Source organism: Grammomys surdaster, unplaced genomic scaffold (assembly GCF_004785775.1).
Source record: "Grammomys surdaster isolate TR1022 unplaced genomic scaffold, NIH_TR_1.0 125284, whole genome shotgun sequence".
NCBI classification, from domain to species: domain Eukaryota; kingdom Metazoa; phylum Chordata; class Mammalia; order Rodentia; family Muridae; genus Grammomys; species Grammomys surdaster.
In genome coordinates this window covers 625,206-643,797 of record NW_021620163.1, presented here as the reverse complement: position 1 = coordinate 643,797, position 18,592 = coordinate 625,206, and the positions used below count along the sequence as shown (strand labels likewise).

At 34.3% G+C, this 18,592-nt stretch overlaps 1 pseudogene; it reads right to left on the bottom strand.

Moving 5' to 3' along the window:
* Positions 1 to 3,738: 3,738 nt before the first annotated feature.
* On the bottom strand, positions 3,739 to 18,592 carry LOC114637445 (annotated as a pseudogene).

Here is an 18,592-nt window from a genome sequence, read left to right as displayed (position 1 = left end):
CACTTATGTCCCCTTCCTTTCTCCACAGAGATGGAAAGATCTCTCATGGATGTCAACATGCCTTGGCTTATCACATAGTAGTAGAACTGGACATATCTTCTATTGAGGCCAAACAAAGCCATCCATTTAGGGGAATGGATACAAAGTCATGTTATGTCATGGTATGTATTATGTTAAAATGGAGTAGATTTGATCCTATTTCAACCGATTCACAAACAAACTTCTCAATTTTAAATAAAATTTAAATAAGAGAGATTATATTTCTTGATTGCATGTGACTTTGAGTTAAATAGATATATCCAAAATCCAAGAAAGATGTGTTTTTGACTGTTTTGTCTTACTATCACAACAAATCTTTAAGGAGAAAACAGACAATAGTGTTCACACACAAGAAAACATATTTGTAAAGATATTTTATGACCCCAGTGTCTAAAGTTAACCTAAGAGCCCATAGAAAAATTCTAATTGTTATTGTTTTCATTTGTTTTAGAATAAAACATATATCGTTGTTTTGGATATGGATGTTGAATTATTAAAAGAATTCTGTTGGGAGATAATAAGAGAATGTCAAATTATTTTGAAAAAATTGGGAGCAGTATGATTGAAAAAGCAACAAGAGAAAATAATGGGGTGTTAATGTGATAAAAATTTATTATTTTCATGCATAAAAAACATAGGGCAACCTACAACTATGTATAATATATGGTAATATATTCTTACATATAACTAAGTGAATTTAAGAGTAACATTAGAAAATATTACTAATATTAAATAGGTAAAAAAAGTCTTATTTTTTCCATATGCCATCTGATTCTTGTTTTATCCTTCCAAACATCAATTAACATATTTTGTCGAAACATGACAATTACAAACAGTTTTCTTTTTGTTCTTCAAAAAATCTCCTGTCTGACTACATACTGATATTCAAATCTCCTCTCTAACCACATCACTTGCCCACCTTACTTGCTATTCTATAATTTATGAAATGCCAACAAAAAACAAAGTTGTACAAGAAAGGAAAATATTTGGATTACATTTCTACTTCACAGGTCGTCACTAACGCAAGTGAAGACATAAAGTGAAGCAGGAACCTGGAAGCACTGAAGCAGAGGCCAAGATGAAATGCTGCTAACTGACATGCTCAGTCTGCTGTTTTACGCAAGTCAATACTATAGGACTTGATATTTCCTCACTCACAGTGAGTTGGTTCATTTTACATCAATCAGTCAGGGTTAGACTCCTGAGACTTTTCTTCAGGTATAATGAAAGAAGGAAGATTCAAATCTTGCTCTACTATTGTGAAAATAACCACAGATACAGTATGTTCATGAGTGCAAATTCTACATTATTTCCAAAAAGTATGAATTCACAGTATTCCTTGAAAAATCTCTCATTTTTACATTATTTCTGCACTTTCTTTACAATGTTCCTCAAGCTTTGGAAGGGATTACATTCTATTTAGTGATAACCAGTCCATAGTCACATTGTCTGTATTTATACATACAGTCTGTTTCTGCAATGTCTCTTGTCAACTACAAAATACCCTTCACTGATAAAGACTGTGAGCAGCATTTATATACAAGTATAAAGCTGAGTGTTTAGAATGTGATATAACACCATGTCTATTTAGCCAAAACAGCAGTACTAAATTCTTCTCTGTGGTCTTTGATAAAGCCAACCATAGGCTTGTGACATGTTATGCAATATTAAGCATGAGTGTCCTACTATAAAGCTTGACTTAAATCCAAACAAAACTTGTTGGTGAAACCCATAGGAGCCATGTTCCTCTTCCAATACTAGACATGTTTTTCTAGGAAAATCATTTTTATATCTATGCTCAGCTGTGTGGGAGTCCTAATGACTTTTCTCCCTATCAGTTTAGATAGATCCTTCTTGTACTCTGAATATCAGCCAGCCGTGGAGAAAGTGCCTAATAACAGTCAGCTTGATTTTTCACTGCCAAACAAGCCTAGTATTTTGTATATGTAACAAGAGTATCCTAAGACAAAATTCTGATGGAAACCAATAGCCTGTTCTATTGCGGGGCCCTTTGCCTTGCTTCCTGACCATCAGCTCTCACAGTGGTATTCTGCATTTGATACTAAGTTATTCACTTAATAACCATTGGCTCCTGGCAGTTTTGACATCCAGCTATATATAGAGCTTTCATTTATTTTTTTTATTATTATTTTAGGATTTTTAAAATCTAAGTATACTCACTAGTAGGATATTTCCATTGCCCCCTTTTAAACATTTTTATTGTTTTTCTAAACCCTAACTCAACCCTTTACTTTCTTCTACTCCCATAGCTCATTCCCATCTAACCCTTATAAATGTGGTATTTCTCTCTGCTACTTGAATATCAAATGTGTTCTGCTATCCCCCTACATTTATGTTTTTCATCTCTCATTTCATAGTAATTGCTTTTATTAATTTTCTAGCCTTGACATTTACTCTAATTTAAAAAAAATATTGTAAGCATTGGAAGAAATAATAGATATACATTGAAGAGCTTACAGTATTTGTTTATCTTGACACAGTATACTTTTCCCAATTTCACATATGCCCCTGTAAATTTCATAATTTCATCCTTATAGATTAATCAAATGGAATTTTATTTATGTACTACAATGAACTTATCATTACACATATTGTTGGACATCTAGAGTGGCTCCATAAACTCACCTTTTTAACTAGATGAAAACTGAGAACCAATGAGTAAGATTGACTCAGGGGGATACAGAGTATTTAGAACACACTCTGGAATGGCATATCTGAGACATGAGAAATCTGTGTTTTTAATTTTACTTCAACATTCCACCCTAAAGTGTCTGTACCAGTTTATATGTCCTATGACTGTGAATAAATATTCCCCTTTCCAAGTATCCAAGTATAATCATTCCAAGCATGGTTGTTATTTGTTTTCTACATATAAGTGATTATGCCTAAAGTTACATGAAAGCTCAAGATAATTTTAAATAATTTTCTTATGTCTATGTATGATAAAAATTAAAAAGTATCATTAACTTGTATGTCTATTGGAGTCCTCTCTATTGAAGAGGTAGTATTATATTAAAATATATTTAAAAACTCATAAATTCATATTTATTAAAGTACATATTTTGCAACTTCCTATACAAATAGAATTTATAATATAAAATATAAATTACCTGTGCACTTCTAACTTCTATAAGAAAAAAAAATTCTGGGTATAGTGATAGATATTTTTATTCCTAGTAGCTGCAAAGCAGAGATAGACAGTAGGGCAGCCAGGTATAAAATCTCAGTATAGTGAGATACAGCCCCATATGGGAAAATCAAAGAAAATGAGGAGAATTGTATGTTTTTATTTATTCAAATAAGTAATTTCCAATGTAAAAATGTCAATATGTAGTTCAATGTAAAAGAATCATCCATAGCCATAGATTCATATTGTTTCAAGGTCTAGCTTCAATTTTTTTTCTTACAAAATTATACAAAACATTTAAAATTTCTGATGTATAAATTATACCAATATCTTCCACAAGACTGAAATATTTCCATAAAAATAATTACATAAAATTTTAATTTAAATAATGTGGGTATAAATGTATATTATTATTTATAATTTACAAGTTATGATATTAATATAAGAATAGGGTGACATAGAGATGTTTTCTAAAAAGGAATTAAGTGGGTATGTATGGTTTTCAGAATGACATCCAGTACATTAAAATAAATGACCAACTTATGGTCATTTTATGATGGCAAAGAAGAGCACATTAGTTTCTTAACTGCATCCTTCACATCCTTGTTCCTGAGAATGTATATAAGTGGGTTCAGCATGGGGATGATGACTGTGTAGAAGACTGAAGCCACCTTGACCAGAAGCCAAGACCTTTTAGTGGTGGGAAAACAGTAGAGACTGATGATAATGCTATGGTAAGTGCTAAAGGTAATGAGATGGGAAGCACAGATAGAGAAGACTTTGTAACACCTCCCCAGTGGGTAGGCATTTTCATGACAGTGATGACAGTGAAAATATAAGAGGTGAGAATGATCATCAGACTGTTTAGCTCATTGAAAGTAACAAAGATGAAAATGACTTTCTTCTCTCATGCCTCACTGGACAACGACAGGGGAACTGGAGCCACTACAAGGTCACCTTCAAATACTGGAGGTCAGGCCTCTATCCCCACCTTCACAAGTTTAGAATTGCCACAGCCCTTCTATACTTAGAGAAGGGAAGAGATGTCAGGGGCAGCCCTGCTTACACAATGAAGGCCTAAAATCAGCCATAGGCCAAAAATCAGCAATAGGCCTGTCAGACATGTATACTAACACCAAGTCTTGGGTCTCAGTGGAAAAACATTGAAACAGATGGCTATAATCTAATGTAAACAGGCAGCTTTTGTGGAAATTTACAAGCCTGAGTAGTCATAGACCTTGTAAATAGGTAGCCTTGGCAGACAATACCAACTTAGATAAGGACAAGCGAGTCATAGGCAGAGTCATAGTGACTTGTCCCCTGAACCTTTACCCAGCTGATACCCGGTTCTGAAGATATCTGTATTCCCCCTGAACACCCACACTCCAGTGTCATTCCCTACGCCACATCCTGCCTTTCTGTGTTTATAACCCCTGTGTGAATGAATTACGATTTGAGAAAAAATAAATTATAAAAAAAAGTTGAAAAAAAAAAAGAAAATGACTTTCTGACTAATGTAGGGGTCAGAGCAGGATACAGCAACAATGGCATCACGCTCACACACAAAGTTATTTATTAACTTGGTCCCACAGAAGACAAAGGTCAACAACATAAAATGTATGAATATAAAGGAACAGATTATACCCCAGGAATGTGATGCAGCTACCAGGAACCAGCAGAGCTTCTGTGACATAGCCACAGTGTAGAGGAGGGGGTTGCATACTGCCACAAACCTGTCATAGGCCATCACTGCCAACATGAAGGTTTCTGTCACCACAAATATGCATGCAAAGAAGAACTGCATGAAACAGCCTGTGAAGGAGATCGTTCTGTCTTCCATAATCAAGTTTTCTAAGAGCTTTGGTTGACAACAGTGAAGTAACAGAAATCCACAAAGGAGAGATGACTAAGAAAAAAGTACATGGGAGTGTGGAGCTTAGGGCTGAGCCTGATGATAGCAATCATTCCCAGGTTCCTCAGCACAGTGACTGTGCATATGGTCAGGAACAGGAGGAACAAGGGCACCTGGAGGTGTGGGTATTCTGAGAAGCCCACAAGGATGAAGGTCACTGATGATGTCTGGTTTTCTTGAATGCTATGGAGAATAAAAAAGATGGCCTGCCAAAGTCAGAATAATGTCTATAGTAGAGAAGAGCAAAAATAGTTTTACTCTGATGGGTTCAACAGAACATGACTGAGAAATTATATTACATTTTCAACATTGTATTTAATAACATATATTGGAAACAACATTTTCAGCTTTAAAGTTTGTAAAGATAATTAAAACAGGATTAGAGAAGTCAAAATTTATCAAAGCATATTCTAAATAAAAGGATAATCTACCACCATTGAGAACTAAATTCCTGAAAATGATCCCTATATCAGCTTTCATGAATTTCAAAGTATTATAATTGTTCTTTGAAAAGATAGGCATAGTTACTTTTGGGCTAGGCTTATTAATCAACACTTAAAGTAAAAATATGAAAGGTTTTTTTTTAATTAGTATCACAATTGGGCATCCTGAATACACTACAGGATGACACTCAAGAAAATGAAGGAGAAGAAGAAGAGGAAGAAGAATAAGAATAAGAATAAGAATAAGAATAAGAAGAAGAAGAAGAAGAAGAAGAAGAAGAAGAAGAAGAAGAAGAAGAAGGAGGAGGAGGAGAAAAGGGGAGGGGGAAGGGAGGGGATGGGGAGGGGAAGAGTAAATGGGGAGGGGAGGGGAAGTGGGAGGGGAAGAGGAAGAGAAAAACAAGAAGAACAAGAAAAAGAACAAGAAGAAAAGCAAGAAAAAGAACAAGAAGAGGAACAAGAAGAAAAAGAAGAACAGGAAGAAGAACAAGCAGAAAACAAAGAAAAAGAAGAGCAGGAAGAGAAGGAAGAGGAAGAGAAGGAAAAGGAGAAGGAGGAAGAGAACAACAACAGCTTCAAAAACAAGGAAAAAAGATGAAGGAGAACAAGGAGAAGAACAAGATCAATACAAAAACAATAAGAAGAACCTGAACAAGGAGAATGAGAACCAAAAGACGATGAAGAAGAACCACAGCAACAATAAAAACAACAATAACTGTCAGGCGGTTGGGTGTGAGAAGCAGATGAGTGCCTGGTTAAGAATAGATATTGAACCCAGGACATTTATAGGATGGCAGACGTTCAGCTCTGCTCCCAGACCCTGGTTCTTTTCATTTAGCTTCAGCCCTTCACCGCCCCTCCCACAGAGAGGTCTATGGCCATCAGTTTGAGGAACAGTGCCTCAAACACTCCCACATGTAAATGAGGTATTTCCAAGCTCTCAGACCAAGCCAATAGTCTTATCTGCTGCCAGATTCTAACCCACCCTGAAACTGTATATAAGAGCTCTATTCAGGGGAAGTAAAGAGTGTGCTAAAATCATCCTGGTGTCTGAGAGTTTCTGTCACAAGAGATATTTTAACACATGGGGAGAGATCTGCTCTCTGGGAACCTGCCTGGGACACCAAGCTGCCTCCTTGCCAGCTAGCCAGCTTCCTATCAGTCCAGCCTGGGATGGCTCAGCCCAAGCCCAGGCTGGCTCAGCCCAGAAAGACAGGTGCCAGCACCTAGGAGTGACTGAGCAGTGACAATGCAGAAGCAAGCAGAGGCATCAGTGGGGGCAGGCATTCACCACTCACTGCTCACACTCTGTACCCTTTGGCCCAGAAATCACACACCAGGAAGAGCCTGAGACTAATAGACAGTAGACACTTGGGTGGAGGCAGTGGCAGAGACAGTAGCTGACCCTCCCTGCTCTCACCCTGTCCCCAGCCGGGAGATCCTCATGGGATACCCTCCTGAACAGGGAACCCAGGAATAACATAATCGAAAGTAAATGTTATCCTTTTTCAATATTCTAAATCTGGTGTTTGACTACTTTTTTTAAAGAGTTACTTTCCCTATAATATTTTTTTTGTACATGAAAAACATGATTTCAAAATATATTGTGGACTTATATTGTGTCAATGTATACAATATTTTTTCATTCTGTACTCATCTACATTTTAATGGTATGTGTCTGATTAATGTTATACTACTCATAATAATGCAATCAGAGAAAATGTACACTAGATTTTCAGTGTACAAACAGATTTAAAAGAATAGGTAAGGTTAAATTGTCCTTTATATTATAACATGTTTAGAATATGAATAATAAACATAAAATCAAAGAAGAGCCAAAATGCACTAATGTTTGAAACATTATCCAAGAAAATTGCCTAAACATAGAACATATAAAATGAATGCATAGTACTTCTAAATGATACTAGTCATCTCTTCAGTAGTAAAAATGGGTAATTTACTAACATGCAACATTAAAAATACAATGGGTCAGTAGAGACACCAAAATGTAACCACAATTAAAAGATTTTCTGTGCTTTCAGCAGACCACAGATCTGCTCTCAGCACCTATGAGTTGAAGCTCACATCTCCAAGTAAATTTAGCTCCAGTGAGGAGGATACACTTACCTTTTATCTGTAATCAACCCCACACATGTGATATACATTTGTGAAAACATAAGTATGCATATGCATAAAATAAAGTAAAACTTAAAATGAAACAAGTATAAGGTAAATTTGTTTTGAACTTAAAATGTATAGCCTGTAGTATAATGTAGAGAAGGTGCAATGTTTTAGTAAACATCTCTGCTAATCAAACATACAGAGATGTGTGTACAAATGTATACACTTAGGAAGAAAATAGAAAATAGTTTCCTGCTGAACTGTGCTGTAGATGCCACAGGATATTATCTAGACACTCAAAGAGAATAGCATCATTTTTTAGATTCTCCTACACATTTTCATTATCCTTTCATAGGATCACAGTAGCTTCCAACCTAGAGAAACAATATTGGAAAAACCACAGCAATTCTTATACAGCCCTCTGTAACAGACATCAGGTCTCAATGTCATCCCTACAGTCTTGCCTCATTTCACAAGCACATCCATACTACTTAAAATATTCTACCAAATGCTACATTCCTCCTTAAGAATAGACCTCACTGCAGTGAATTAAGTTCATAGATCCTCAAGACACTCAGAATAATGGACTGATGGCTGTTGACCCTTGAACATGAACATAGAATGTCTTGGAGGATCAGGAAACATTATGGAAGAAGGAACCGAAAAACTCTAAGAAACACTGTAAGTCAGGGTGAAAATACTATATTCTGGGCACAGTACAGATGTGGCAAGTATAGCTGAAGTTATTTGTACTGGTTCTGCACAAACTGAAGCTGTCAGTATTCATGGATCAGATAAAGGTTAATGCAATTCTACTCCTTGCAGAATTATAAATGATTGTTGTATTCTGTTTGATACAAAATAAGTAGTCCATCAGTGTCCACTACATAGTTCCAAAATTAGATATACAGATTATTATGAAATAAAATTAAAATTCTAGAATGTGGAAACATAAATTTGTCTAAAGTGTGACAGAGATGAGATTGAGATCAGAAAGGATAGATGGAGAGAATAAATAAATGCACTGTACATGTATAAAATTGTCAAATAACAACCTTAACCAGTAAACATATTTTATGTGACATTTTGAGGGTAATGTACATAAGCAAGCTAACCTGCCAATTGTAACTTTAAGAATTGGGGGAGTGGATGGGGAAAGGAGGTAACATCTGAAATGTAAATAAATAAAATATCCAATAAAAAATCCATTTTTTTCTTTTGGAATGAAACATTAAGTCTATATTGTTCTGATTTTTGAAACCACCAGACTACATATTCAGTCTCAATTAAAGCTAATACATTCTTTTTAAACCCTGGAATATTTGACACCCTGTTATAACTAACATATTTAATTTAACAGGAGGCATTTAGTTTTCTCATGTTTCTCAATATCCTCATGCATTATTGAATCATTCTCTGTGACAGATATTACACAATATATTTGTCTCCTCCATACATAATCCACCAAAATCTTTGCCATTTCTCCACTACCACAAAATACTGCTTTTGCTATTTTAGTTTTCTGATTCCAGTTTGTATGTAGTCTAGACTGCCCTTCAAATAACTATGTAGTCATACTTTGCCACAAATTTAGAACTCAATCAAGAATGCATTTTTAATCCTGATATTCTAGTCTCAACTTTCCAAATGCTGAAATAATATGTCTATGACATCATATTTTACTTCAAACTCTAGTTTTATAAAAAAAAAAAGAAAAGAAAAAAAAAACAAAAATAAAAAACAAAATCAAAAAAGACCCTGTGGTTCTCACTTACCTGCACAGAGTTATGATACCTTAGATTTTACTGTTCTTCCAAGATGTTTCTTTCCTTGATTGATACACAGAAAACATCAGTTCTTCATTGAGGAAGAAAGTTGAATTTAAGCTTTTAGGGGAGCCACAAATTTGGCATTCCATTGTGAAGTACACTATGGTCTCATTTTCTCATGCAAATGAAATAATAGAACTGAATCAACTCACCTAAATGCAGAGGGTTCTGAATGATGGATTTACTCAAAAATTTTTGTTAAGATTAATTAGATACTGAAATCTTCTTGCTTACTATTTATAAACAATAGATATAGCCCTGGAAGAATGTTCATCTGCAGTATATTTATTGGGTTTTTAAATGAAGTTTAGCCACTCTCTAAGAAAAACACAAAATACCAGACCAAACATAACATTTAAAAATTAAACATTGGTTCTAAATTTGGCACAAATATATGTCCTCAAGGCATTGCAAACAGGAGATTAGAGGTTTTTACTGTATAATTACCTAGAAGAATAAAATTTGAACAATTAGTGGTAACACAGTCTTATATGATTGTTACATTTCTAAAGCCTTGGGGCATTTAAACAATCAACTGTATTCTGTAATCATAATGAATAATGATAAAATATATATGAGGTATATATACATCAATATATATAATATATGTATATATGAGAGAGAGAGAGAGAGTCAGGGATGGTGATATATATTTATATTTTGCTCTCCTATAAACGTGTGTTTGACTATCTCTAAAATTATCTTATAATATTTCCTGCAAATATGTAAATAGGAGGACTCATCAAATGTCAAATTCTGTAAAAACATAATCCAATACATTTTTAAAGTTTTAACTTTTATTTGTATGAGTGTTTTGCCTGCATATATGCCTGTGCATCCTAGGTATGCCTGAGAGCCAAATATGTAGAGATTCTGTGGAACTAGAGTGCTAGAGTGACATGTAACTGTGAGTACTGGGTAGAAGCTGTAATTCTAATATAGGCCCTCAGCATAAGCAATTAATGCTTTTAACCACTTAGCCTTCCATCCACTGTTTTATGCGTGTATATGTCTTAGGGGTAATGAATGTACAGTTGAGGATGCCCTCACTGGCCAACAGAATCTTATGCTGGAGTTGTAGAAATAGACAGACAGTATTTGGATCTATTGGAAGAGCAGGATGTGTATTCAAACACAGAGTCATCTAGCTTGCTCCATCATCTCATCATTAAATCTGACTACAAAATAATATCCTGCAGATTTTATTGCTGTATCTCTGTAGTACAACTTTAAATCAGGGGTGTTGGTGGCTCCAAAAGTTCTTTGATTTTTCAGGATTGTTTGAGCTGTCCTGATATTGTTGTGTTCTGTTTTATTTCCTTTTTTGTTGTTTTTGTTGTATTTTCATATGAAGTTGAAGAGTATCCTGATAAGGTATGTTAAAAATTGTGTTGTTATTTTGATGGGAAATACATCAAATGTATACATTATTTTTGATTGAATGGACATTTTTACTATTTTCATTTTATCACACTGGTGAGTATGGGATATCTTCCATTTTCTGATATCTACTTCAATTTCTTACTTCAAAACATTAATTTTTTTTATCATACAAGTCTTTCAACTGTTTAGTTAGAGTTACCATAACATATATTATATTATTTTAGGTGACTTGAAAAGGTACCACTTGACTTCTTTCTCAATCCATTATTCATTTGTTTGTAAGTTTGGTGTCTTAGAGCTTTCCATCACTGTGAAGTGACAAGTATAACAAAATAACTCTTTATTTTTTGTGTCTTTGTTTGTTTTTCAAGACAAGGTTTCTCTATGTAGCCCGGGCTGTCCTGGAACCTACGCTGTAGACCAGGCTGGCCTCAAACTCAGAAGTCCGCCTGCCTCTGCCTCCCAAGTGCTGGGATTAAAGGCATGTGCCACCATTGCCTGGCCAAAGTATCTCTTATTAAGAAAAATATTTACTTGGAGCTGGCTTATAGGTTCTCAGGTTCGGTTCATTGCCTATTATCATCATGGCAGGAAGCATGGCAGTATCTAGACAAGTATGGTGCTGGAGAAGCTCAGAGTTCTACAACTTGAACCAAAGACCAACAGGAGAAGACTTGTTCCCAGGCAGCTAGGAGGAGATCTCTAAAAGCCCACCCCCACAATGATATATTTCTTCCAACACAGCCACACCTCCTAATAGTGCCACTCTGTGGGCCAAGCCTATTCCAACCACCATTGATAACTACTGATCATGTATTTTCAGTTATGTTATTTTCTTCTTAATAAAGAAGCAATTTCCTTCCTGTTCTTCCTAGTGTTTCACTACCACAAGTATTTAAGGAAAAAACTGACAATAATATTCACAAATGAGGAAAGGTATTATAAATATAATTCATGATTCAGCAGTTCCTCTAGTTTATCTAAAACATATAGAAAATTTCTAATTGTCATTGTTTTTTGTAAAACATATTGTTTTAAATGTGTAAAACACATTGTTTTAAACTAAGACATATGTCATTACTTAGGATGTTGGCGATAGTTGAAAGGATTGTGCAAGGAGGTAAAAAGGGAATGTCAAATTATGTTGAAAATAAAAAGGAATCAGTGGAATTAAAAATTCAACAAGAGAAAGTAATTAGCTGTTAATATGATCATAATATGTTCATGCACAAAATAACATAAGATAGCCCATAATTATATGTAATATATGTGAATAAAAATTAAGTATAACTTAGTCAATTTAAAATTAACATAAGAAGATATGACTAGTATTAAATAGGTAAAATATATGCATCATCACTCCTATATTACATTGTAATATCAAGACTTTGTTTTATATTTTCAAACACCAATTAATATATTTTGTTGAAACATTACAATTACAAAAATTTTCTTTTAGTTCTTCAATAATTTTATTTCTATCTACATATTCACATTCTAAACCCTCTAATCTAATCAATTGCAGATATGACAGGATTCTAATTTGCTATTGATAGTCTTATAAAACACACACACACAAAAGTTGTACCTGAAAGGAATCTATTTAGCTTACTTGTATTTTACAGTCCATCAGTAGAGGAAGCCAAAGGCCAGCTTAAGCAGGAACCTGGAGGCAAGGACTGGGAGAAATGATACTGACTGACATTCTTAGCCTGCTCTCTTATACAAATCAATACCACATGACCAGATATACCTTCACCCACAGAGGGTTGAGGATCCTCTCACATCAATCAGTCAAGGGTGGAGCTCATTATAAGTTTCCTCATGCATAATAAAAAAATGAAAGTTCAAATCTTGGGCTAGTTATTGTGCAAATAACCACAGATGCCTTTTGTTCATGAATGAAAATTCTACATTATGTCCAGAAAGCATGGTTTTACAACATTCTTCTCAAAACTTCTCTCTTACATTCTTTCTGCACTTCTTCCACAATATTCCTTGAGCTTTGGAAAGGATGATGTTCTATTTAGTGATGAACAGTCCATAGTTGCATTGTCTACATTTACACCAACTATCATTTTCTGCAATAACTATTGCCAACAACAACAACAAACCTTCACTGATAAAGGCTGTGAACAGCACTAATCTAAAGTAATAAAAAAAGATGCTTAAAATCCAATATGATATCATATGCATGTAGCCAAAACTGCAGTACTATTTTTCTCTTTGGCTTTGACCAAGCCAAACAAATGCTGCTGACAGTATATACAAAATTATACACACACATGTGCATGTGCACACACACATACATACACGCACACACACACACACTCACACACACATACACACACATACCTACATACACACACACACACACGGACATGCACCAGCACACGCACATGCACACACACACACACACACATACACACACACACACACACACACACACACACACTTATATATTGCTAATGGAGGAAGTAAAAGGTCCTACAATGCAAGATGCTATTGGTTTCCATCAGAATTTCATCTGCTTCCAAACAGAACTAACTTGATTAAACCTGTAAAAGCCATGATCTCTTATGCTACTGGATATTTCTTTCTAGAAAAATCATTTTTGTACCTCATGTGGTCTATCGATGTGTAGGAACCCTAGTGAATTTTCTCACTATCTGCTTAGATAGATTCTGCCTATACTTTGAAAAATAGCCAGCAGTATGGAAACTACTTGTTAACAGACAGCTTGGTTTTTCACTGCCAAACAGACCAAGTGTTTGGTATCTTTAGCAACAGCATCCTAAGATGATCATCTGATGGAAAACAATAGCCTGTCTTATTGTGGGGCCCTTTTTCTTCCTCCATGACTACCAACAGCTCATGCGTAGGAGTTCTATATTTGATACTGGGATTTTTATTTAGTAACCACTGACTTCTCATAGTCATGTCATCTAGCCTTATATGGTACCTTCATGTAAATGCTTTGTTTCTTTAAATGAATAGAGGTTCTTTTGATGTTTAATGTACTCACAAAGTAGGAAGTTTCCATGGACCCCTTTCTACATTTTTTTGTTTTTCTAAAACCTAACTCAACCCTTTACTCTTTCCTACTCCCCTCGCCCATTCCCATCTCAGCCTTTTAAATATGGTATTCCTCTCTGCTTCATTCACCTCACAGGTATTCTAATATCCCCCTACCTTAAGGCCTCGTTCATCCATCATCTTCTAGTGATCTAGTGATCACCTTTTGAATTCCTAGCCTTAACATGCATTCTAACTAAAAAAAAAAAAAAAAAAAAAAAAGTCTAAGCCCTGGAAGAAAGGATTTGCATATGTTAGAGAACACACACCAATTGTTTATCTAAGCCTAAGTCAGTTCACTTAATAAACTTTATCCAAATTCATCCACTTTCCTGTTAGTTTCATAATTTTATCTTTCATTACAGATGAATAAATGACTTTCATATACGTAATATAATTTAAATATCTATGAATCTGTTGCTGGGCATCTAGAGTGGCTCCATAAACTCGCCCTTTTAACTCGATAATCAATGAGAACCAATGAGTAAAGTTGTCTGCAGGAAGATACAGAGTATTTAGAGTACACTCCAGAAGGGCATATCTGAGATATAAGAATGTTCTATTTTTCAATTTATTACAACATTCCACACTGGTCTGTACCAGTTTAATATACCATGCAACTATGAATAAATACTCCCCTTTCCAAGTGTCCTCACCAATTCTGATCATCATTTGTTTCCTACATATAGTTGTTCTGCCTAAAGTTACAAGTAATCTCAATATGGTTTTCAATTTCTTTTTTATTATGTCTAAGAATGTTGAACAAATTAAAAAGTATTTATCAGTAACTTGTATGTATTTGGGAAACCTCTATTTTGAAAAGTAATGATATTCTTCAGTTTATTTTATGTTCTAGATATTAACCCTCTCTCAGAGGTATGTAAGTCAGAGACAATTTGAAAACCTTTGTTTCTTCAGACCCCTCCTTCCCAGAATACTATAGGCGGTGAATAACCAAGATATGTAATATTATATCATGCTGGCTATACTCCATTCAAAATTGTTAATGCTCTCTCAGATGTATGTTAGTCAGAGAGATTAGTCAACCTTTATTTCTTGAGCCCCTTCCTTCCCAGAATACAATAGGCAGCAAGTAACCAAGATATCTAAGATTATATTATGCTGGTTATACTCCATTCATAATATCTTTTGGCTGGGCAGTAGTGCCACACACCTTTAATTCCAGCACTTGTGAGGCAGAGTCAGGCAGATTTCTGAGTTCTAAGCCAACCTGGTCTACAGAGTGAGTTCCAGGAAAGCCAGAGCTACACAGAGAAACCCTGTCTCAAAACAAACAAACAAACAAACAAAATGTCTTTAGTATGTGACAATAGAATTTATTCGTTTTAATACATAAATATTATATAATAGATTTACATGTACAATATTTCAAAATCTCCAGCAGTGCTGTATGTAAAAGAATTATTATATGCTAGTTAGGCAATATGAAAGATATCCAGTCCAGATAATTATTTACCAGATGGACAGAGCAGGTTTTGGTTTTATTAACTTACTTCTCAGCCATATGTCCCTTGTTACTTGTTTCTCCTGGCCATGAATATGCTCATGGTCTATCACTTCTCAATGGCAGCCTCCTCTCTTTGTCTTTTTTTTTCTTATCCTTGGTCTTTCCTGAGACCGCTCACTGGATTATCATGTCCCACCTTTCTATCAATACTATACAATCACAGGCTGTAATTGTTTATTAACAAATTAACTTTAAGTTGGGAGCAGAGTTTACAAAACATTATTTGGTGTATGTGAGGATCTCCTTACCAGGGGCAACCAGATCTTATGGGACAGTATGTAACATTTGAGTAAATAACAGCACAAGACCAAACCCACCAGCTGTGTTGGAAAATGCTTTAATATCAGTATCAAAAGACAGAGCATGTGGATATTTTTGGAGTAAGCATAGTCTACAGAATAAGTGCCAGATCACCCAAGAATTCACAGAGAAATTCTATTTTAACCCCTCATCGAAAAAAAAAAAACCTGTAAAGTCAACTGGTAAACTGCAAGATGATCGGAAATGTACAGAATATTTAATGCAAAGATATCACACTTACCTGGAAATACACAAAGGTTTAAAAGATTAAAATAAGCCGGTAGCAAGCGCTGGGTGGTGTTCTTTCTTGTTGGTTCTTCTTGAAGCAGAGGATGGGGAAGAGGGTTAATGGGAGCAAGACTTGATCTTATAAGATATTTAGAGATGCTGTATAATAGTAAAACGTTTACCTATCTTAAGTCTAGGTCACTATGTTTCAGTAGGTGACCTGCCTTCAGAGTTCCTCTAAGGAGAGAAATTGCTCAGCACCTCATCCTAAAACAGCAGAGGATTAAGAAAACTAGCCTTTGATCTATCTGTCCTGCTAGGTGAAGTTGCAGGAAGCAAAAGGAATACTTTGAAAAGTGATTTTAGCCTTTATTTATAAGTGCTCTCTAAACAGTTTCCTATAAAAGTTCTCTAAGAAAACCAAGAAAAAGTCTTTCAGGAAAAGGTGGATAATGGTTTTCTTTTCTCTATGTACTTAACACTTATACATCCATTTCAATACATGATCACATGTTAAAAAGTTCATCACATGTTCATACATTGATTCAAATCATAAATTGAATAAGAAATTTACAACAGAAAATGTTTATTTGCATACCCATTGGGAACAATTATCTGGCTAAACATTTATCACCTGTCCCAAGATCAACAGGGACAAGGAGGGTTAAAAACCATAGCTTTTGTGAATAAGTAATTAGTGAAGATTTGTATAGATAAACCCAGTCAATATTTTTATCTCCTGTCCATGCACCTTTAGGAAATTGTTAGTTCACTTTTTATGACCCTTGTTTAATGGTTTTACAACCTCTTGGAATGAGTAGTAGACGCTTGCTTGCTTGCTTTCTCAGGAGCAATTACCTCATAACACTTGAAGACAGGCAGAGTTCTCATTGCAGATTTGATTATCAGAGAGAACTTAAAAGCTGCCCTATTATAAAATAGCTTAATCATTGCTAATACAATTTTAAGAGTTCTTACAGTTTCCTCTTTAAGAATTAAAAGTCATCTATTTGTTTACATAGAATCACAAGACAGCATACTTTGTTGTTCTGCAGAATTCTTCCTAAAAGTGTGGACTCATATTCAGGAATTGCTGTCTATATTTAATAATAAGAGAAAAGGTATATTAATAGCAGAACTCTTTCCTAAAAAGAAAATTTCCTTGGCCTTGACTACAGGAGCAAATAAATGTGTAGTAGATTTTAGTCAAAGGCAGACCCATCTCAGGAAGATCACCTGCTAGTCTTTAGCTTCTTGGCTACTGGCAGTCAGTAATTTAAAAGGTTGATTAAAATCTTGAACACTGTCCTTTCTATGTTATATATTAATATGATTATCAATAAAATGATTAAAGAAATAAGTGTATTTTATTAATAATAAAATGCTTTCAACTTAATGATTCACTTCACATTTTACTCTGAGTTACTGATCCAGAACTCAGCCGATTTAAGAGTGTCAGTAATATTCTTACATTACCCCTGATACTTAAGTACTAAATAATTCACTAAAACCTAACAGAAAATCGGTCTATGCTTTTAGGATATAATTAATTAATTAATATGAATCTCCATCTAACAAAACCAGTAGACCCATGGCTCAAGGAAGAACCAATACTGAAGAATATTATCAAAATAGCCCCAAATAATAATCTAAGCTGCTCAAAAGAAATGTCAAAGAAACCTCAGAAATTTGCTACTAATGGATTACTGGTCTGTTAATATTATTTTTCAGTATTGTTTCTATTTATCAGAGAATAAAACATGCAAATTTGTACTAGTTATATCAACATGGTGGTTGTTACATTTTACATGCTAGAAATGATCTAGACTTCCATAAATACTAATTAGAAACTATTCAAATAAGAATATCAATAAGAAGGTCCACAGATAAAGCTACATAGATGTATTGAAAAAAATGTTAAATTTATACGGGCTAAGAAATATTTTTGTTAGCAAGAACATATACAAATTATATAAAACATAATTTATCTATGAGAGTTTCAAAATTCTGTAAGAGAAAAAAAGTGTATATAGTGAAGGATAATTTTAATCCTAGTAGTTGCAAAGCAAGAATGGACATTAAGGAAGCCTGGACTACAGAACTACCTCAGTATAACGAGATGCTGTCCCAAAGAAGAAAACAATGCTGAGCCTGGAAACGAAAAGAATCAGATTTTTTGTATTTATTAAAGTAGAAGAATTCCATGCAAAAATAGCCCATATAGTTCACTGTAAAAAGCATTCCTCAAAACCAATAATTCATATTCAATAGTCTTCAAGCTCAAACTTCAGAAGTTTTCTTGATTAAATTACACTTATCATCTAAAACATTTTGATGTATAAATTATAATACAATCTTCCTCAACACCTAAACGTTTTCATTAAAATAACTGCATGACATTTTAATTTCAATACTAGGTGCATCAACTTATAATAGCATTTATACTTTACAAATTATGATCATAAATATGGGAATGTGATAACACTACCATATTTGCTAAAAAAAAAAATAACAGAAAAATAGATCTATTTGCTTCGCAAAATGAAAACCACCAACCTTAAATATGTAACTGTTTAGGGAATGCAT